Consider the following 20,573-nt stretch of genomic DNA (forward strand, 5'->3'; position numbering starts at 1 on the left):
ATTAATAATAATTCTAACTTAAAAATAAAATAAAATAAAATAAAAAATAAAATAAAATAAAGGTAAATTACAGCTATTATCTCGTGGAATTATTAAATTATTACATTTCGTTTACGTTGCTTTTCAGTTTCACTGTATGTTAATAAATTTACACGATAAATTACTTAGCGAAAAAGTAATGGTTTAATCATAGTTAGTCATATCTCTCTAATTACACATCTTTATTTAAATATATATTTTATGATTAGCAATTTGTGTAGACAATGCAAGACTGCCGTTTCTTTAAATAGTGAATCATTTCAGAATGCTCCTTTAGCTCTTTCTTTGGATAGTGAATCATTTCAGAATCCTCCTTCACACTCGGCAGTGGCGTAATTGGGGTGGGGCAAGGGGGGAATCTGTTTCCGGGCGCAGCATACACGGGGCGCCAAATTTATGTTACGAAATTTTAGAATGAAACGTTTTCCATTCTTAGCAAAGAGGTGGGGGATCAAAATTTTCATCTATCCCCACGCGCTGAAAACCCTAGCTGAAGCCTGATCTTTATAAATATTCTTCCTAGAATCTAAATTTTTTTTTCCTCTATGGTTAGATATTACTTTGTCTCGGTTTTCCACTTGCATACCAGTTGTAAATTAGGAAAAACTGTATTTCTGGCAGATATCGACTTGACTACATCCATTCTGTACTTCTCGAATAACGCTCACCTCGCGCCTTCTTAACATGCCATCGTGATGTAATGGTCAGCACGCTGAGCGCGTATTCGAGAGGTCCGTGGTTCGAGTCCCGGCGAAGGCATTGCTCATTTTTTCATCTCTAATGTTTCGAAATAACCTAATGTCTCTACGGTGGCGCCCGAACTAAAATAAAGTGGTGGACGATGATTCTTCACCACCAGGATTTGGCAATTGAGTCCCCTAATCCTCAGTCGCCTTTTGAAAGAGATAGTATATAAGGTATTTCTCCCGCCTTCTTAGCATGCCTTTGTGATGTAATGGTCAGCACGCTCGGCGCGTATTCGAGAGGTCCGTGGTACGAGTCCCGGAGAGGGTATTGCTCATTTTTCATCTCTCCTGCTTCGAAATAACTTAAATGTCTCTATAACCTTACATGTAATATTATAGAACGCTTTATGTTTTGCCACTCGGCATACACCGCAGTTCTGGACAGCGACAATTTTCGGAGTAGAGAGTGAAAAGAATATGTAAATTTTCCCAATACTGAAAAATATGAAAAATGGGAAACAATTTCAGCACTAATGTGAATCTAAATGTAAAATGAGAATGCCATAATGTCTTCCAAGATGTCTAAGTTTGCAAATTCATAAAAAATATCCTAAATCTTAAAAAAAGATAAGAGTTTGAAAATAATACTTGAATTTTCACCCTTACATAGAAAGCAAATGCAGAAGACAGAACATAGACAGCTTTTTGACACTGAAAGTCGATAAGGATAAAAAATATTATTCCCTAAAAGACGAACCAGTTGTAAAACCCGAGTTTGATAAGAAGCTATTCATTTCTTATTCTTTCCGTGAATAATTAAAAAAAAAAAAAAAAAAAATCAAAATTTCCACTATAGCATCATCTTCGAGCAAGGCTTCGTCACAGCCCAATAGAAGAACCCATTCGAGTTCTTTCACTCAGAAATCACGGCCATACAGTCTCCTAACATATGCTTATTGTGTCCTGGTTCTTCAAGAACAAGGTGTTACATCTGTTTAGCATAGCCTTTGTTTAGAACGCAGGAAATGAAGCTTGAATATGAAATAAACAATAAAGTGAAAGTGCTTTCCTTGATTCTAAAATGCATGAAATCCTGACATCACAAATATGGATGAATTTAAGGGTTACTAATTCATTAGTTAAGACTTGAAATTAAGTTCATAAATTGAAAGTTTGCAATAGCCATATAAACTAACATTAAGTGTATAGAAAACTGCAGTCCGTGGGTGGGACCAAAACGTTCGCTCGTTATATCCTGGAGTTTGTTATAAAGTGGATTTATTATGGAAGTACTTAACTACACACACACACACACACACACATGTATATATATATATATATATTATGTTTTTGTTATGTATATATTATTTTTTCTTTAGAAGTAAAATGCGTTTTATGGCCATCAAGATTAGCTTTCCAGCAGGAAGTCCTTACAGTTGGCTTCCCAGCAGGAAGTCCTTACAGTTAGAATCGCAAACAATAAGGACACAAGCAAGCAAAAGCAAACTATAGCTATGATCATTTGACGGGGAAGTAAGAAATCAGAATGCAGTGGTTTGAAACGCGCTTGCGCATGCTTTGATTGCCTATTAAAAAAGAATAATGCTGAAATAATTAACGGGGACATTTCAGAGAACTGAAGAAGCTCAGTGGTGGTTTCTCTGGAGTCATGCATCGTGTTAAACAATTAATTACACAGTGTCAGTTCTATTTGAGTTTTTTGAATTCTCGGAGAAATTCGTCTGATTCATTTAGATTATTGTTACCAATATTACTGTTTCTTTTCTTTTCTATTTTTTTTTCAATCGTACCACTTCCTCCTATTAAACGACATAGTTGTTCTAACAAGAACGAATCGATGAAGATAAATTTTTTAATGCACAAAAAAATTTACTTTTACAATTTGAACAGAGTGTGCTAAGGTTCTTTCTAATGGCAAAATTAATCTGAAGGACGCCAGTGACCGTACAGGTACAGGTAGATGTGGGTGGAACACCAGAAATTCACCATTGCCCCTTGACGCACATAAACTATACGCTTACAAATACCTATGTCTTCTCTGGGATTCGAACCCCAGCCCATCGTTAAGGCAGTCAGCATCATTAGCCACTGTGCGTTCTCCCGCTCACATTTAACAAACATCAGGCTAAAGCAGCCAAACACAAATTTCTGATCACAAAGGTTTCAGAACCTAAAACATAACAGGCTTGCGCGGCAGGAACTAAAAGCTGTAACAGATGACTATGCCAGAAAATATGCCTAGTGTACGAAAAGTTGAATTCCTTTTTCCACATATGTATTTATATTTGTAAATTAATATTAACAGTGGTTATGAATTTTGTATCGACTATGCTATATTTCATATTTGTTTTACATGGTACACTTTGCATTATGCCTAATGTACGAAAATACTCGAAATGGAATTTCTTTTTCTTAATTGCATTTAATATTTGTATTTTTAATTAGTAGTAACAGGGTTTATGTATTTATTCATCTTGAATATTATATATGGTTATCTAGTTTATGTATTTATTCATCTTGAATATTATATGGTAACCTCATTTCTCGCCATGCCATCGTATCTAGTGTATTGTTATCGATGCCTACAGTTAGTTATTCTCGCAGGAAGGAAAATTTATTTTCTTAAATGTGCGTTAAATGATAGCGAGTACAATAAGAGTGAAATACTGACATCGTCTTCCCATAATATCCACTAATGTGCCTGAAAGCGTAAACAGCAGCTTTACATTCATTCTTAGGAGTCAGATGCAAGACTCATTTTACCCCTGATACACATTTGCTTGATGGCTTTAATTATATCAGCAGAGAGCCGCGATTAAAGAGAACGTTCTTCCTCACCAAGATGCCCCTCATTTTTTGTTTCCACCTACTCATACCCTCATTCTGTTTCGCCCTGGAATTTTCATCAGCTATACTTTAAGTATATTTAATTTTTGTGATGATAAACAAACTTTTCTCCCTACGATTACACTGTAAAAAATTTCAGTGCAATGTTACACCATTTAATGGTTCAACATTCGGGGATGAACCAAAAGATGGTTCACTTGTATTTTTAACTGCTCCAATAAATGGGGAAACTGCAAGAACGGTTCAAGTTTTTACCACTTTCTGGCAATATGTTACAGCCAATCAAAGCAAAGCATTCCACGCAAGCGCGACAGCATGTTTTTACCTCTTCCCACGTTTTGAATACATGTGGTGGTTGAATAATACGAACGTGGAATTGAATACAAGGTATGTATATTTTTAATTTATTCGCATCTATGTACTGATTTATATATGTATATTTCTAGTTTATTCATAAATATGCACGTTTATAGCAGTTTATTTTTCGTAGCCTTCGATTAAAGCATTGAAAGAGATTCTCCAATGTTCTTATGATAACTTACATTGTTCATAACGTAATGTATATTTTTGCAACTATAAGTATATCTACTTCTATAAGAAGGACTTCGGGATTTTTTTCCTGGTGAATAAAATCGCCGGTGGCTATACATTTGGATTCCTTCTTCATGAAATTTTTCGTAGATTATCTGCATTCGTTTCTTATTCACGCTTAAAGCAAAAGTTTAATAGAGACCTGGAGACTCTACATTCCCTATCACCCAACCATCAATTTTATTTATAATTGTTTTCTGCTGGTTAAAAGGAACGTTTTTGAGGTAATGAGATGATATATCAGTAGGTACATTAATGATTTCTAACATCACCTATGCGGTGCAAACTACAATTTATTTACTGCATTGTTATGCGGTACAAATGAATGTGTATGCATGTCTGAATGTTTTCCTGTTCTTTTCAAAGATTTGTTACGATATTCTAATTTAGCAATTTTTCTCTTTTCCTTTGTGATTTTGTTGATTAATTTCGTAAAAATTTCGGTGTATCCCATTCCTCATCTCAATGAAGTGATGAAGAAAATCTGATATCCACTACTGATTTCCACTCAAGTTTCTTTTTGTTGCTAGTCATTAGTAGACTTGCTTGAAGGTTAATGGCTGTACTATATTGTAAGCTAAACTTTAAGTTCGTGAGTAGTTTCTTTATTTATGTCCAGGCTTATGAGTGTTGTGTTCAAGTGATTTTCTTAATCCTTGTTAGATTTAGTTTGTGGGACTTTTACCACAATATGTACAGTATAATTCGGTTAATTGAGGATACATATTGTGTCTGGAAAATGGAACAAATTTTGTCTAGCACTGTGACTAAAAAAAAAATTTCTGTCCCATCTCATAATATGTATAGTAAATAATTTTTGTAAAGTCAGAAAACTTGGAAATTATATATATGTGTGTACACACATTTTAGATCTAAGCAGAAAAGTGGGAAAACTTAACTTGTAAGGATCTTAAGTTTTACTATCGTTTATTTTTATTTTAAATCTTTACTATCACTTCTTATTTTCTACTTCCGGCCAGAATTAAAAGCTTTAACTTATTTATTCAAATTTGTTTGGCGAACGCCAAGTACTTAAGTTGTGGCTTTTTGCCAAGCAAGAGAGAGGAAGGAGTTAGTCGAAGCAAGCCGCTTGCCTTAGCAGTTTTTTACTCGGTTGCTGGTTGCCTTCCAGGCCAGAGGTTTAATCCTCTTAATAATTTTAAACGTATTGTAGTGTTAACAGTTCTCTGTACTACATACGGCTTCCTGTTAATATCCGGCCAATCTTCCACACAGGCCCTTGTTTATTATTCCAAAGTTAAGTTAGAGTTTAGTTAATATTTTTATATTCTTACGTTCAGACCACAAGTAGTTGGTCTCTGTATTCCGAAGTACGGAAATTATTGTAAAGAGTGAAAAATAAAGGGTTTCGTATACCCTTCCTGTGTATCTTGTCTACTTCCCACATTTATTGAACACAGCTTTAGTAAGCTCCCTGTTCCGAGTCAGGTTCTTCAATGTTCCCCAAGCAAGTAAGGCGGAACATAGAACCTGATAAACTTGTAAAATAATATTTTTTTTTTTAAATTTAAATCTTGACATATGCACTGAAGGGATGAAAAAAAAACCAACAAAATAATCTGTACAATAAAAAAAATTTTCATTATCAATATTTAGACAATATTTATTGCACTGCTAGTGTTTAAAAACATTGGAAATATGCTAATTGTTCATTATTCATCTAAAGATTGTACAATAATCTTCATATGAAAATTAAAATGCTAACTGAATTTATGGTTTCATTTTTCTCTAGATGAAAATCCTGATACAATATAAATCATCATCAAAAATAAGAGAAGTTGAAGATCGAGTCAACATTTAACATAAAACGGGATTTTTTTTCCCTACAAAAATATGATGATGATTTTGGAGAATATGTTAATTTTGAAGATATTTCTTTACTTGAGGAAAAGAATAAAATTAAGGTGATTGACTTGGAACAGGATGTTGTTTTAGAAGCAGTGAATGTTTCTGATATTTTAATAGTATCCGAGTATAGCGACTCCGTAACTGAAGATTCAAAAACTAAAGTTAACTTAAATTTGAAATCTCAGTGGCCAATGTATATCACAATACCTGTCCAGAATTTTTTGGAACTGTTACGTACTTTAGAAGCAGAAAAAAATTTAAATTGAAGTCAATCTTCTGAACTTGTAAGTCACTTGGCTAATTATGCTTATGACTTCAAGCGGCATCCCAACAAAGCAAAAAGGGTACAAATTTGTGAAGCTTTTATTTCTAAATTTCCATACCTTAAAAGTCATATAGGTTCAGCAGTTGGTGGATGGGAAATAAAATTACATAATAAATTAAAGAAAATGAGACTAAATGATCCATCATTAGAGGTAGAATTAAATAGGATGAAAAGAAAATCTGTATCTAGTGCTGTCCCCAAAAGAATTAAATTGAATCCACAAAGAGGTGAAGTAAATTGGGCACCTGATCATATTGAAGGTGAAGATGAAACTTCCCAAGCCAGGCATCGACAAATTATGGTAGAAGAAAGTAAAAAGAGTCCATCTTTTCAAGATCGAAGTAAATTAAAGTTATTAAAGTTATTAATGTTATTAACATACTTATTTCGAAGGAGTTCAGTAAATAATAATATCAGCATTAAAGACTTAACAATATCCAATTCTTTTTTCAGCTTGAGGATATATTTGACGAATTTGAACGTTTGATCTCTGTGAATGTGAGAGATACGTTTTTTAAAAACGCTGTACTAAGTTACTTGGACTATTATTTATGGAAAACCGGTCTGGTTTGTTGAAGAAAATAAAGAGTGACAATGAGGCAGCTCTTCAGTCTGTTGATGAAACTGATCTGGATATATAAACAAACTTAGGTCTCTATATATTGCCATGCCTCTTAAAAGAACCCCTGGAGTATTTTGTTGAAGAAGTAAGTAAGTTTTTGATATTGTTTTATATCATTTTCTCTTTTTGAAATACTAAGATTTTTTTTTAATAATTTTTGTACCAAAACCACTTTTTCATCAAGGTTCTTATAGAAGATAAATATCATAGATATTTTCATAACTATTAACTCTCCAGATTTTACCCAGCAATTTCAGTTTTTCAGTTGATCTCTTGGTTTCCTAGTAGACTACAGAGTATCCTTGTTAAATTTTAGTATTTACTAAAGAGAATGTTTTGAGCAGTAAATGAAATTTATTGAGTTAATGTAACTTATACAGTACAAAGTCCGTAATCCGGACGTCCATAATCTGGAATGATCTATAATCCGGACCTCAAAGCCACAAACTTATTTTTTGGGGGGTATGCTTTACGCATGAGCATTTGATTTTTTTTCCTTCCATAATAAAACATGTGGAGATTTTCACTTAAAAATTTCGATTCTTAATTTCACTTAGGCACTAAATAAAATACCTTATGAAAAACAATCGTGTAAGCATAAATTTGTGAGATTAATAATTTGGCTCTGGAGCTGCGTGGCATACATCTCAAACCGAAACATTCACCTATTTTATTTCCCTGAGGCCGACCTGGCGAGTCATTATTTATTATATTTTGCTTTCATTACCGCATGTTTATCAATACATGACAGTTTCAATAATAACTCATGCTGTGATGTCTAAACGTTTTTTATGTTAGTAATTGAATAACAAGAGTATGGCAACCTTTTATGCTAACATTACGCTTGGCGATGATTACAGATTTTTTAATGCTGTAGGAAATGTTGACGAGGAAAAATTCAACAAAAATTTCTTTTCATATGCTAAAAATAGATTTTGTTAATGAAACTCATAGGCCAAAAGATTACATTTAGTGCCATTTTAATTCAGAATAAGTGATTTGCTATTCACCATTAACCCAGAAGCGGCGGCAGAATTTGGCCGCACCAGACGGCAGAATTTAGGGAAGACAAAATTTTTGGAATTTGGGGAAGCAACGAGCGGCAAAATTAAGGGACGAGAAGTTTTTTTATAATTTAAGGAAAGCACTGAGATCCAAAGTTTAGGCGCGGCGAAAATTTAGAACTTAGGAAGGCGCTTTGTAGCAGAATTTAAGAGAGACTGCACCAGGTGGTATCTAGCGTCGGCCCTAGATAAAGCCTTAAGTACATATGGGAGTTTATTTATTCAGGACTTAGAAGATTAGTTTTAAGCATGTGCAAGAAATAAACGTATATATAGTACTAAACTAATACAATTTAGGCTTAATTCAGTATGCAATAGGAGCAAGACAAAATTTAGCAGAACAACAGCCAATAATGTATAACGGACGGTATAAGCTAGGCTAAAATTATCTTTACTAATTCTAAGGCATTTCAGTTAATGTTGCAGACTGCGCTGTTCCCTAATCTTCTAACTGGAATATAATAGAAGTTTTTCATTGCGACGATAATGCCCCAATCATCTATCAATTAAGGACAGCGAAATCTGTAATATGGTTCTAGATCCAAAAAATACCGCTTCTAATAGTGAAGAAAGTGACAGAGAGATTATTGAAAACAAAAAAATTTCGATTGATAAGTAAGTCTGTATCCTCGACACAGCAATTACAGGACTTGAACAGTGGAACTTTGTAATTGAACAAGAAATTATATCTTTCTATAGAATTAAAGAGAAGGTATTAGCACAAAAAACGAAGCAACTTAAACAACTTACATTGTGAGAAATGTTTAATAAAGTAAACAAATAAATATTAAGGTTTTTTTTTTTTGTAAAATTTGATACCCTTTAGATCATAATTGCTCTTTATTTCATAAATTACGGTTCCATATTTTTAATTGTATAATTTCTGCATGCCATCTTACCAGATTTAAATTGATGGTCTATAATGAGGAAGAAGCCCTAATCCGGAATCGCCGAAGTCCCGACAAGTCCAGATTACGGACTTTGTACTGTATTATGCAGATTTTATTCCCTGGACCTAGTGATTTTCTGCATAATTTTTCATTAAATTTTTTATGGACATTTGCAGAACTTTATATGAAGATTCAAAAATATTTCATCAGTTCGTATTTTTTATTTTACATCAGTACGATACGTTATTAACTTTATCCATGCCATAGTATGTGCATTCATTTTCATTCTATTTAACCCGCGAGCGCGTGCGCTGAGCCCAATGGATCCGCCCGATTAAAGAAATCTTTCTATAGACGTCCCTATTTTCCCCAAGTGGCTGTGATTCAGTGTAGTCTCCTCCAAAGCCATCCTCTTTATGTTTCCGAAGTTTTTTGCCGGAAATTTTATTAGAAGTTTTGTTTTAATCGGATCGGGTCTTTCAGAACCAGCGCGCCTATTCGCATTGCTGTAAGGTTTTTACATCTAAACTCTGGACTATCAGAGCCACCACATCTAAACTCCGGACTATCAGCACCATTGCATCTAAACTCGAGAATAATCCTACGGAAGAACGTAGTAAGAATTCTGAACCCGAACTTGAATGACTGTTAAAAGGAGAGCACGTAATTTTCACGTAACCTAATAATTGTATATAAAATATATAAATGTATCTAAATATAATCTGTTTATATTATACAGAAGTGTCACTCTTTATGCAAAAGCTTCAAATAAGAATTTAGATTGGAACAAGCTCGGCTCCCGGGTGAAAGAAAAGGTAAGAGATCTTTTTTTACCTTTTAGAATTCTATTGAGAGATACATTTTTTGGCATCCCGGCCTGTTAAGAACATGTCTGAAGAGATCTTAAATAAGTTAAAAAAGAGCGCGCAGATCTCCGAACATCAGTAACGAAATCGCTTAAAGATTTGGAATCGCAGCTTTCGGAAATTGATCCGAAAATTCATGATTTGGAAGAAAATTTAGAAATATTAAAGTATAATTTCGAATCGCTTAAAAGTGTCGATACAGAATTAGAACCTCTTTTTAAAGTCGAAGAATTTGATGTTGAATTCCAAAAATCTGAAGAATATCGTCAAAAGGTCGTTAAATGCAGTTTCCGTACCTCCAAAAGAATCGACGAATTAAAACGCAAATCTACTGAAACGGTAGTAAATAACCAGTTCAGTACTGACAGTCAAAACAAAACATAACGAGTCTCTTCGAATTAATACCTAAGTTAACTTTAACGAAATTCTACGGAGATATAAACAACTGGCTAACCTTTTGGAACAGTTTCGAGTCGGCCATCCATAAAAATGATTCATTAGATAAAATAGACAAATTTAATTATTTGAAAGCTCATTTAGGTGGTTCTGCTTTAAATACAGTCGAAGGATTACCGATTACTGCTGCTAATTACGATTCCGCAATTGATCTTCTAAAAGAAATATTTGCGAAAACAGATGTGCTCATTTACACTCATATAAATAACATTTTGAACACTAAGCCGTTGAAAGTCTCGAATGATGTAGCGCCTTTAGAAAGTTTTATGATAATATTTCTATCGAATTAAGATGTTTAGAAAATTTGGATCAGTCTCTCGAGAATTTATCAAGTGTGTTATGTCCAATAATTCTGAAATCACTTCCCGAAGATATTTTGCTTGAGATTAACAGAATGGGTAATGGAAGTGCGTATTGTAATATTAAAAGCCTGTGCTTGATTAAAGCTCAATGTTTAGATTCACGCGAAAGGGCGAAAGTCATAAATAAGAATTCAGAGCATTCTACAGCGAATAGTGGGCGCCGTCAGTCTGCGTATGCAGTCCAGAAAATAACCACTCGTCATTTCAGCGATGGAAAGAGCAATAAATTAGAAACGAAAGCTTCTTCTGCTTCTGATTTACTGTCCACGGGTATTAAAGAAAAATTGATTAAGGCATGCGTTTTTTGCGGAGATTTTTCCCATTCAAGCCATAAATGTCCTATTGCCCACAAACTAATGAATGGCGAAAAGGTTGAAATACTACGCAAAAATGGCACTTGTTTTAGGTGTTTAGAAAATAAGAGTCACATCAGCAAATTTTGTGATTCTAAGATTTTTTGCTCCCATTGTCATTCTAAACATTCTACGATTAAGTGTAACAGAATTAATTCCGAGAGTAAAAAGGGAACGATCAAAACTGTCCAGGAAGTTGAAAATAAAGTACTTTCGAATCAAAGCAACCATTCTGAAGTTTATTTACAAACTTTGGTCGTAGGGGTATTTAAGGGTTATTTAAGACTGTTAATATACACCGGAAGTCAGAACACGTACATAAGTCAATATGCTGCAAAAACATTGAAATTAGAAAAGATAGGAACTGAAAGAATTAAACATGGGTTATTTGGGGGTGTAGAAGTTTCGGAAGATCATAATCGTTATCAAATAGATTTAACTAGTTTAGATGGAAAGTACAGGTGTAAAATCGAAGCACTAGACCAGAGGAAAATTTGTTGTCACTACCTAAGATCAAAGACGAAAAGTTGATTAAAGTAATGGAAAAAAGGGGAATCCTTATCAACGACAATCATGAGAATGGAAATTTTTGTCTGTTTAAAAAAAACCCGGAAGAGATTCATATGCTGTTATGAGCGGACACAGCAACACAATTGTTCACTGAAAGAATTGAACATAAAAGAGAATGCGAATACGTCGAGTTCCCTGTCCGTTCTTTCTTTGTCCTTACATGTTTCCGATACAAATTTGTCCAATCTTTGGCGTTTAGACACCTTGCGGATTTCAAGTGAGGAAAACAAAACGAAAAGCGTCTTGGAGGAAGAAACGCGAAAACATTTCTTAAAAAGTGTAAAACGAGATAGCTCAGGGAGATATGAAGTAACCTTACTCTTTATTTTAGATACATCCGTCTTATTCAGTAACCGTACTATGGCAGAAAGACACCTCTTCAAAATCGAAAGTAAACTAATTAACACACGCAGAAGAAAAGATTACGAAGAAATATTTGATGAGTGGGAAGCGAAGAACATTATTGAGGTAGTAACTGAGGAAAAAGAGGAAGGAGTGCACTACTTGTCATACAGACCCTGTAATAAAGGAGTCCAGTGAAACTACAAAGATACGGCCTGTTTTCAATGCATCTGCACGTTCTAAGAATTCACCCTCTCTCAATGATTGTTTGAGTAAAGGACCAAATTTACTAGAAATTATTCCACGTATATTGAATCGTTTTCGAAAATATCGCATAGGAGTGTCATGTGACATCGGAAAGGCCTTTTGTCAAATCAAAATAGTAGAAAAGGATAGAGATTTTTTAAGGTTTCTATGGTTCGATAATCAACATAAGTTTAAAATTTACAGACATAACCGAGTTGTTTTTGGACTCACATCAAGTCCGTTTCTGCTAGCTGCTACACTTAGTCATCTTTTGACTACAGTTCCAGAAAAGTTTGTAGAAACTTCTAATATTTTGAAGGATTCATTTTACCTCGATAATTCGTTAATTAGCTTAAATCACGTAGATGAAGCCGAAAATTTCGTTCAAGAAGCGATATTGATTTTGGCTTCGGGGCATTTCAATTTAAGATGTTGGCGATCAAATTTTCGCATTGACATGATCGATGAGATAGAGAACAAGACGAAAGTTGTCCCAGTATTAGGATTAGTATGGGATTTAGAAAAAGATAGTTTGAGTTGCAAGATCGAAGAAACGTTTAGCTTGAGGGAACCTATTACCAAAAGAAAAGTTTTGTCAATTACTCAGAAAAATTTTTATTCCTTTGGCTTTACTGCACCGATAACTGTAATTCCTAAACTAATTTTGCAAGAAACCTGGAACCAGAAGATTAAGTCGGATAAAGATCTTCCTCTTCCCCTAAGTGAGCAGTTTGGGACTTGGTTGAACCAATTGCCTCTGCTATCTCAGATTGAAAGTCCTCGTTGGTTAAATATTGATTACGAAAACGAAGATACCGTAGTGCTCCACGTTTTTTCGGATGCTAGTAAAAGAGCCTATGCCACATGTGCATTTTTAAGAGCTGAAACCATCGAAGGTGTAAAGGCTCAGTTAGTAAGCGCAAGAAGTCGAATAGCCCCAATTAAGGAACTTACGATTCCACGTCTTGAACTTCTCTCCTGTCTGATAGGTGCCAGACTTGCCAAAACAATTCTATCAGATTTGAAACTTAAGAATTGTAAAACAATGTTCTGGAGTGATTCTTCTACAGCTTTGGGGTGGATAAGAAGAGATCAAGCATGGGGTACGTTTGTTCACAATCGAGTACAAGAAATAAGATCGCTTACCAGAATATCTGATTGGAGGCATGTACCTGGAAGTTTAAATCCAGCGAATCTCCCATCGAGAGGATGTACTATTGAGCAATTACAGAAATCGGCATGGTGGGAGGGTCCATCGCGGCTTTACCTACCAGAAGACGAGTGGCTCTATGTAGAAGAAAAGCCTGATGAAGAACTTATAAACAAAGAAAAAAAGGAAAGCGATTCTGTCTCTTCTAGATCATGAAGACAATTTGGACTGGTACTACAAATACTTCTCTTCATATAGAAAAACCGTGAGAATGATCGCTTGGATTTTCAGGTTTTATCATAATTTAAAAAACGAAGATAAAAACCTAACTCCTGAAGTCTCAGTTGATGAATTGGAGTAAAGAATGCTGAAAAGGTACTTTGTAGATTGGTACAGAAAGAATAATTTACAGGCATAAAAGATCCCGCTATTCGTGCGCTGAGACCAATCATAGACCGAAATGGAATTTTAAGAGCCAAAACAAACGTCCTACAGCGTCAAGATAATGAAAACTTCCGATATCCTATCATTTTACCTTCAAAACACCTTCTTGTTGAGAGACTAATTTACGAGAAACATCTAGAACTCCAACATGCTAGGTCAGCACTTTAATGACAAATCTTAGAGAAAACTTTTGTATATTAAAATCCAGGAAAAGTATTCGAAATATTATCAGAAAATGTGTAAGATGTAAAAAATTTGTTGCACAAAGAGTGGAAGTCGAGCCAGGATTTCCACGCGAAGACCGAGTCAAAGAAGGGGCGACTTTTGAAGTCGTCGGTGTAGATCTAGCGGGTCCTCTCTATCTCCGTGAGAGGTCTAAAGCGTGGATAGTCTTGTATACGTGTGCCATTTATAGAGCCATTCACCTCGAACTAGTTACTTCTCTATCTACGGAAACTTTCATCTAATCTTTACGTAGATTCATTGCCAGAAGAGGTAGACCTTATGTAATATATTCCGACAACAGAACTAATTTTATAGGAACTAACAGTGTTCTTAAGAAAGTTAATTAGAACGCCATATGTTCAACTGCTTCTATCCAAAGGATACGATGGAAGTTCAACCCTCCGACCGCCGCCTGGTGGGGAGGTTGGTGGGAGAGGTTTGTGTGAATGTTGAAAGAAAATTTAAGAAGAGTCTTAGGTCGAACGTCCTTAAATTATGAAGAATTATATACTATATCATGTGACTGTGAACAAGTGATTAATTCGCGACCTATCACATACGTATCAGAGGATAATCAAGATCCACCACCATTGACCCCTATGATGTTCCTTCAAGAATTGCTGTCATCAGGAGTTCCTGATATGGACTACGTAGATTCCAAAGAACTAAACCATCGAGCCAAATACCGACAGAGAATGAGACATGATCTACGAAACATATTTCGTAATGAATATGTTGGTCAGTTGAGACAACAGGCAATAAAGAAGGGAAAATTTCAACAGTTGCAAGTAGACGATGTCGTTATGTTGGAAGACAGCCAGAGACGACGCATACATTGGCCTTTAGCCAAGATAGTCGAGCTTTTCCCCAGTAAAGAGCGATAGTTAGACTAGCGAGGGTCAAGACAAGAAATGGAACTCTGCTTCATCCAGTGCCCCGGCATTACCCGTTCCCCGACAGAGCATCTCGAGATAGAAACGACCATGCAACTGGTCAGGCTGCTAGTATTTCAGAACCTGCCTCAAGTCCTCGAGTGATGACCAGAGTTGGACGAGTTGTTCGGCCGCCTCATCGACTGGACCTGTGTGTTTTGAGTTCCTCCGCATCGTCGGATCTCAATGGTGGGAGAGCGCGTAATTTTCATGTAACCTAATAATTGTATATAAAATGTATAAATGTATCTAAATATAATCTGTTTATATTATACAGAAATGTCAGTCTTTATGCAAAAGCTTCGAATAAGAATTTAGAATGGAACAAGCTCGGCTCACGGGAGAAAGAAAAGGTGAGAGATCTTTTTTTAGCCTTTTAGAATTGTATTGGGAGATACAACAAGGTAGTTCATTTGTGATAGCACAGAAAACTGCAAACATGTCGCGTAATTTATCCTATAAGGAAGAAATGTTACGTTTGAAAATATTATTTGATGTATCAACTGTTGAAGAAACTGATGATGAAAGTTATAATGAATTTTTTAGTTCTCATGACACTGATTCGGAAATCGAGATGCATTCTGAAAATGAGAATGACATTTATTGCTTTAGTGGAAAAGACAAAAACCCAATGGTAAAAAGAAAGTTTAAAGCTGATGTTAAAACTTCTGCTCATAATATTATTACTAAATTACCTGGAAACATCGGTAAGGCAAAATATGTGTAGACTCCAAATGAATCGTGGTAATTTTGACAGAGGAACTAATGCTACTGAAAGTCGTCAGTTATACAAATATTTATATTGCATCTATTTCTGACAGCTTTCATAGAGGGAGAGAGATGTTCATAACACAACTCTAACTGAAATTCGCACTTTTATAGGTCTTTTATATTTTTGTGACATAAGTCATCTCATGTAAATTGTGCGGGATCTGCTGGCAATAGTCGGAACCGGCTTGGACATTTTCTACAAAAGTATGTCCTACAAATGTTTTCTTTCTTTTTTTTTTTTTTTTTTCTTTTCCTTTTAATAGATGTTGGCGTTTTGATGACATAGGAACTCGCGTCGTCAAGAACGAATCAGATAAACTTGCACTTATAGAGTTTTTTTAAGATTTTGTGAATAATTGCCAGAAATATTACACTGTTAGTGAGTTCAAAACAATTAATGAAAAACTTAAAGCCTTTGGAGGAAGATGTTCTTTCAAGCAGTATATTCCTGAAAAACCTGAATAATAATTCGTGAATAACCTGAATAATATAATGAATTCCTAATAAACTCTATATTAATATAATACGTTTTTCTATTCCTTTAAAAAATTTTATTTCATAAAGAATATTATAAAAATTGAAATTAAAATTTTAATTTTTATGTTTTGCATATTTTCTAAGTTTGATAATAAAATTTGGCATAAATGTAACACTTTTACCTGAAGAGTAACGGTTTTTTCTTCAAAAAACAGGAGCCGGGTCTTTTGGACCCAGGGCGCGTGGTCGTGTAACTCAAAAGAGGACGCGCGCTCCCAGGTTAAAAGTGTTTTGATAAATTATAGCCTTTAACTGAGGATTTTTTTTGTGTGAAAGTGCAAGAAAATTACAGAATGAAATTAGCCAAAAAGCATAAAATTTGATATATTTTACTCCAGAATCATATAATATGAATCATGCATTATAAATTTAAAGATCTTTTGAAGTGATGCTGTGGCATAATGGGAAACCTGCCATAAACGTAAGGGTTTTGGTGCAAAAACGTACAAATTTTTCAAATTTCAAAGTTTTCGACTGTTTTGTTTCTTAAAAATGTCAAATTAGATTTTGCACCAAACTTCTGCAAAAGTTGAATTTTAAGAAATTCTATGCCATACTGGTAATAACATTCTTTGGCAACAATATGTGCTTTTATAGAACAGTTATATATTTCACGGATAGCTAGTGATTGTGTCAAAAATTCATACAGTGATGCAGCACAGTTCATACTGATGCCAAAATTACATATACTTAGCATGGTGGTTATCATACCAGTAGAGAGCCTTCATCGAAGAAAGTTCAGTTATAATTCCATGTCGCATGATGACAAATTCTTTCAGCATGGCCAATTATGTCGGCTGACGTCTGCATACTTGTGATTTAAAATAAGTAGCCATAATCAAGTCATAAGGATAAGATGTAGAGGCTTTAGTGTTTATTCATGCATGTTGGAGCAATTCAGGGCGTGGACATTTCACGTATCGATCACAGAAGGTGCTAGACAAGATTTGTTATTTGCAGAGGCACTCCATCATTATGAACATTATGACTATTCTGGCAATAAAATATTTTATTATTAAAAAAGTCCAGTTTTATAAATGTTACTGAATTTTTCCTTTTTTTTTTTTTTTTTTTTTTTTTTTTTAGGTTCCAGCTGATGTTGAAGAAACGCTGCAGTCAGTTTCACCTAAAATTTTTACAATTGGACACATTGCTTCTTCATCCCATTTCTGCATAGTTGCAGAAAATGAAATTTTAAGTTTAATAAAGATTTTACTTCAGATGTTGCATTATTATTATGCTTTTATTACACTATGAACATAAGCTATCCGAAAGAAATATGTTGTACTCTAAAATTTTTAAAGCATTATTTTTTTTTTTAAATCAGTGCTACAATACTTAGTAAAGTTATAAATCTTTATCATACGATGTCATTAAAGTAGAATGTTTTGCTTTTATGTTTTTATAGATTTTTGTGTAAAATTAAAAAATTTTAATTTCAAGCTTACTTTTGTCAAGTTTTTTTTTTTCCTCAGAATGCCGTTCATCTGTATTTTAATATACATGCAATTATAGAAATATATATATATATATATTTTGCATTACAAACCTGAAATCTGAAATATATTAAATGCTACTTGTGATAGTTTATTTTCTAATCTTTGTAAATTTTAGTTTATTTTCTAATCTTTGTAAATTTTATATTTCCAGTATGTTTCGTTGTGCCCATTGTGATAAAAATTTCTATAATGTTCATTTGTACTTATCACATGTTAGAACCTTTCATAGACATGACCCAAATTTTCGATATTTTTGTGGCTTGAACAACTGTCCTGCAGCACTTCAAACATTTCAGCATTTAAAAAGCACTTATATCAACACAAAGAGTTTAAAATTAAAAGTCTAGACACCAAATTAACATGTAAAGTTTGTGGATTCCAGTCATGTTTTAAATGTAAATTTATTTTACATTTTAAAAAACATCATATTATTTCATGTCCCTTAAATAATTGTTGGCGAACATTCAAAAATTTTTCATCTTTTAAATCGCATTTGTCAAGGTACCATTAATTATGCATTAAATGATTTTAAGCCTGAGTTCTTTATGCAGTTTAAAAATACAAGTATATCAGAGTTGCAGTATACTAACATCCCTAATAGTATTGAAATATGTAATGAAAATTTCATACAAATAGGTGACTACAATAGAAATATTGCATTGTTTATTTTGAAAATGCAGGAAAAATTTTTGTTACCTCAGTTAACCACCTTGGAATTAATAAATGAAGTAAATGAACTCCAAAATGAAACAGTTTTACTAACTAAGCAGTCTATAGTTGAAACTTTGAAAAAAGAAGGAAACAATATAAATACTAATACTGTTTTAAATTTGTTAAATAACTGTGAAATGAGAGATTTATACCCTGTATTTAATGTAATGAAATCACTGCACTTACAAAAGAATTTTTTGAAGGAAAATTTTAATTTTGTTGAACCTGTGCAGTATATGTTAAAGGCTGGTATGCAAGTATCAAATTATCAGTATGCACCTATTTTAGAAACCCTTCAAGTATTTTGTAAAAATAGAGAAGTTTTGAATCATATTCTTTCTAGCAGAGAAAATGATGTAAACATTTTGTCAGATATACATGACGGAACTATCTTTAAGAGCAATCCTCTTTTTCAGAATTTTCCTAATATACAAATTTTACTTTATTTCGATGAATTTATGTGTTTTAACCCATTAAGAGGTAGACAAGCAAAACAGAAACTGGCTGCATTTTATTTTACCCTGTGTAATATCCCATCTAAGTACCGTTCATCTGTTAGAGATATGCAATTAGCTGTTTTATGTAAGTCCTCAGATATAAAACATTTTGGTTTTGATAATGTTCTGGAACCTTTGATAAAATATCTAAAAATATTTAATTAGAAAGTGATGGGATAACTTTGTTTGGTATATCTGGTAAAGTTAAGGGTGGAATTGTTTCCATAGTGGGTGACAACTTAGCTTCTCATCAGATAGGTGGCTATGTTACTAATTTTTCTGGAAATGTACGCTGTTTTCATTTCTGTATAGCAACAAAAAATGAAATTCAGGATCACTTTGAAGGTTTTAAATTTGTACGACGAACAAAAGATTTGTATAATCATCATTTGTCTTTGATAAAAATTGACCTTTGTTTATGGCATAAAATGCAATTGCCCTTTTAATTGCTTAAAGAATTTTCATTGTAGTACTATGTTCCCATCAGATGCAATGCATGATTTACTTGAAGGGGTTGTTCCATTTGAGCTGGGGCTGATCGTAAATCACTTGATTCTTAAGAAGTATATAACACTATTACAATCAAATTATAAAATTAAAAATTGCAAATTTGGATTCCATGATGCTGCCAACTGCCCAATGGAAATTTCAGAGAACTTTCAGATGGGGATTAAAATGACTGCTGCACGCATGTGGTGCTTTTTGAGATTTTAACCATTATTTATTGGCCAAAACATTCTTGATTCTGAACCTGCATGGCACCTTTTGTTATTGTTGAAAGAAATTGTAACCATTGTACTTGCTCCAAAGATTAATTCGTCTTATATATCATATTTATCTTATATAATTAAAGATCACCATAGTTGTTTCAGAGAGCTATTTCCTACTACTAAACTGAAACCTAAATTTCATTTTATTGTACATTATCCTGAACTTATTCTTGAATTTGGGCCACTGACTTCTTCGTGGTCTATGCGTTTGAGGCAAAGCATTTGTATTTTAAACGTGTAGCCCAAAGTGCAAAAAACAATTTAAATTTGCCCCTTACATTAGCTAAAAGATATCAGCGACTGCAGTGCTACTATAATTCAGAATGTTTAAGATCTATAGGGAAAAGCGATTTAGTTACAAATGTAACCAATTACTTGATGTAACCAATTACTCAACAGAAATTGTGCAATTACTTGCAGGTTATGAGGACTTTTATTCCGTGGCAAAGATAGAGCAGAATGGCATCGTCTATAAAACAGGAATGTGCCTTGTTTCAGGATTTTGTGATGAGGATCCAGTATTTGAAAAAATAATTATTATTTTGTGGAAAAAAACTACTACAAAATTTGTTTGTCGTACCTTTTTTAGCAGTACAATGTTCCATGTAGGTGGTTTCAAGTTAGAGAGCTCAAAAGGAGTTAAAATTTTAAACTTCCAAGATTTTATTGATTCATATCCCCTATCTATATATAAATATAATAATTGTTTTGTAGTTATTCCAAAATACTTAATATTTAATTCAGAAAATTAATTACTAAAATTATATATTAGCATTTGGTAGGCAAAGTGGCTTCATGTCAGTAAATTGAATTTATGTTATATAATTACATTTGTTTATATATACATGCAGCAATCAATGTATTTTTTAGTTATTAATATTTTGTGTA

General features: G+C 33.6%; 1 protein-coding gene and 1 long non-coding RNA gene across 10 annotated transcripts in view; one reads left to right on the forward strand and one right to left on the reverse strand.

Annotated features, from left to right (window-relative positions):
- LOC118199605 (carbohydrate sulfotransferase 1-like) overlaps window positions 1-20,573 on the reverse strand; it is a 190,080-nt gene that overhangs the window by 61,435 nt on the left and 108,072 nt on the right. The window lies entirely within an intron of this gene.
- Window positions 5,572-17,475, forward strand: LOC118198974 (uncharacterized). Its single transcript, XR_015043146.1, has 3 exons — window positions 5,572-6,719; window positions 6,832-7,085; window positions 17,295-17,475. It is a non-coding gene; the product is annotated as an uncharacterized LOC118198974 (long non-coding RNA).

This window comes from Stegodyphus dumicola, chromosome 1, assembly GCF_044657685.1.
Source record: "Stegodyphus dumicola isolate Sdum_Otavi_A_Nest chromosome 1, ASM4465768v1".
Lineage (NCBI taxonomy): Eukaryota > Metazoa > Arthropoda > Arachnida > Araneae > Eresidae > Stegodyphus > Stegodyphus dumicola.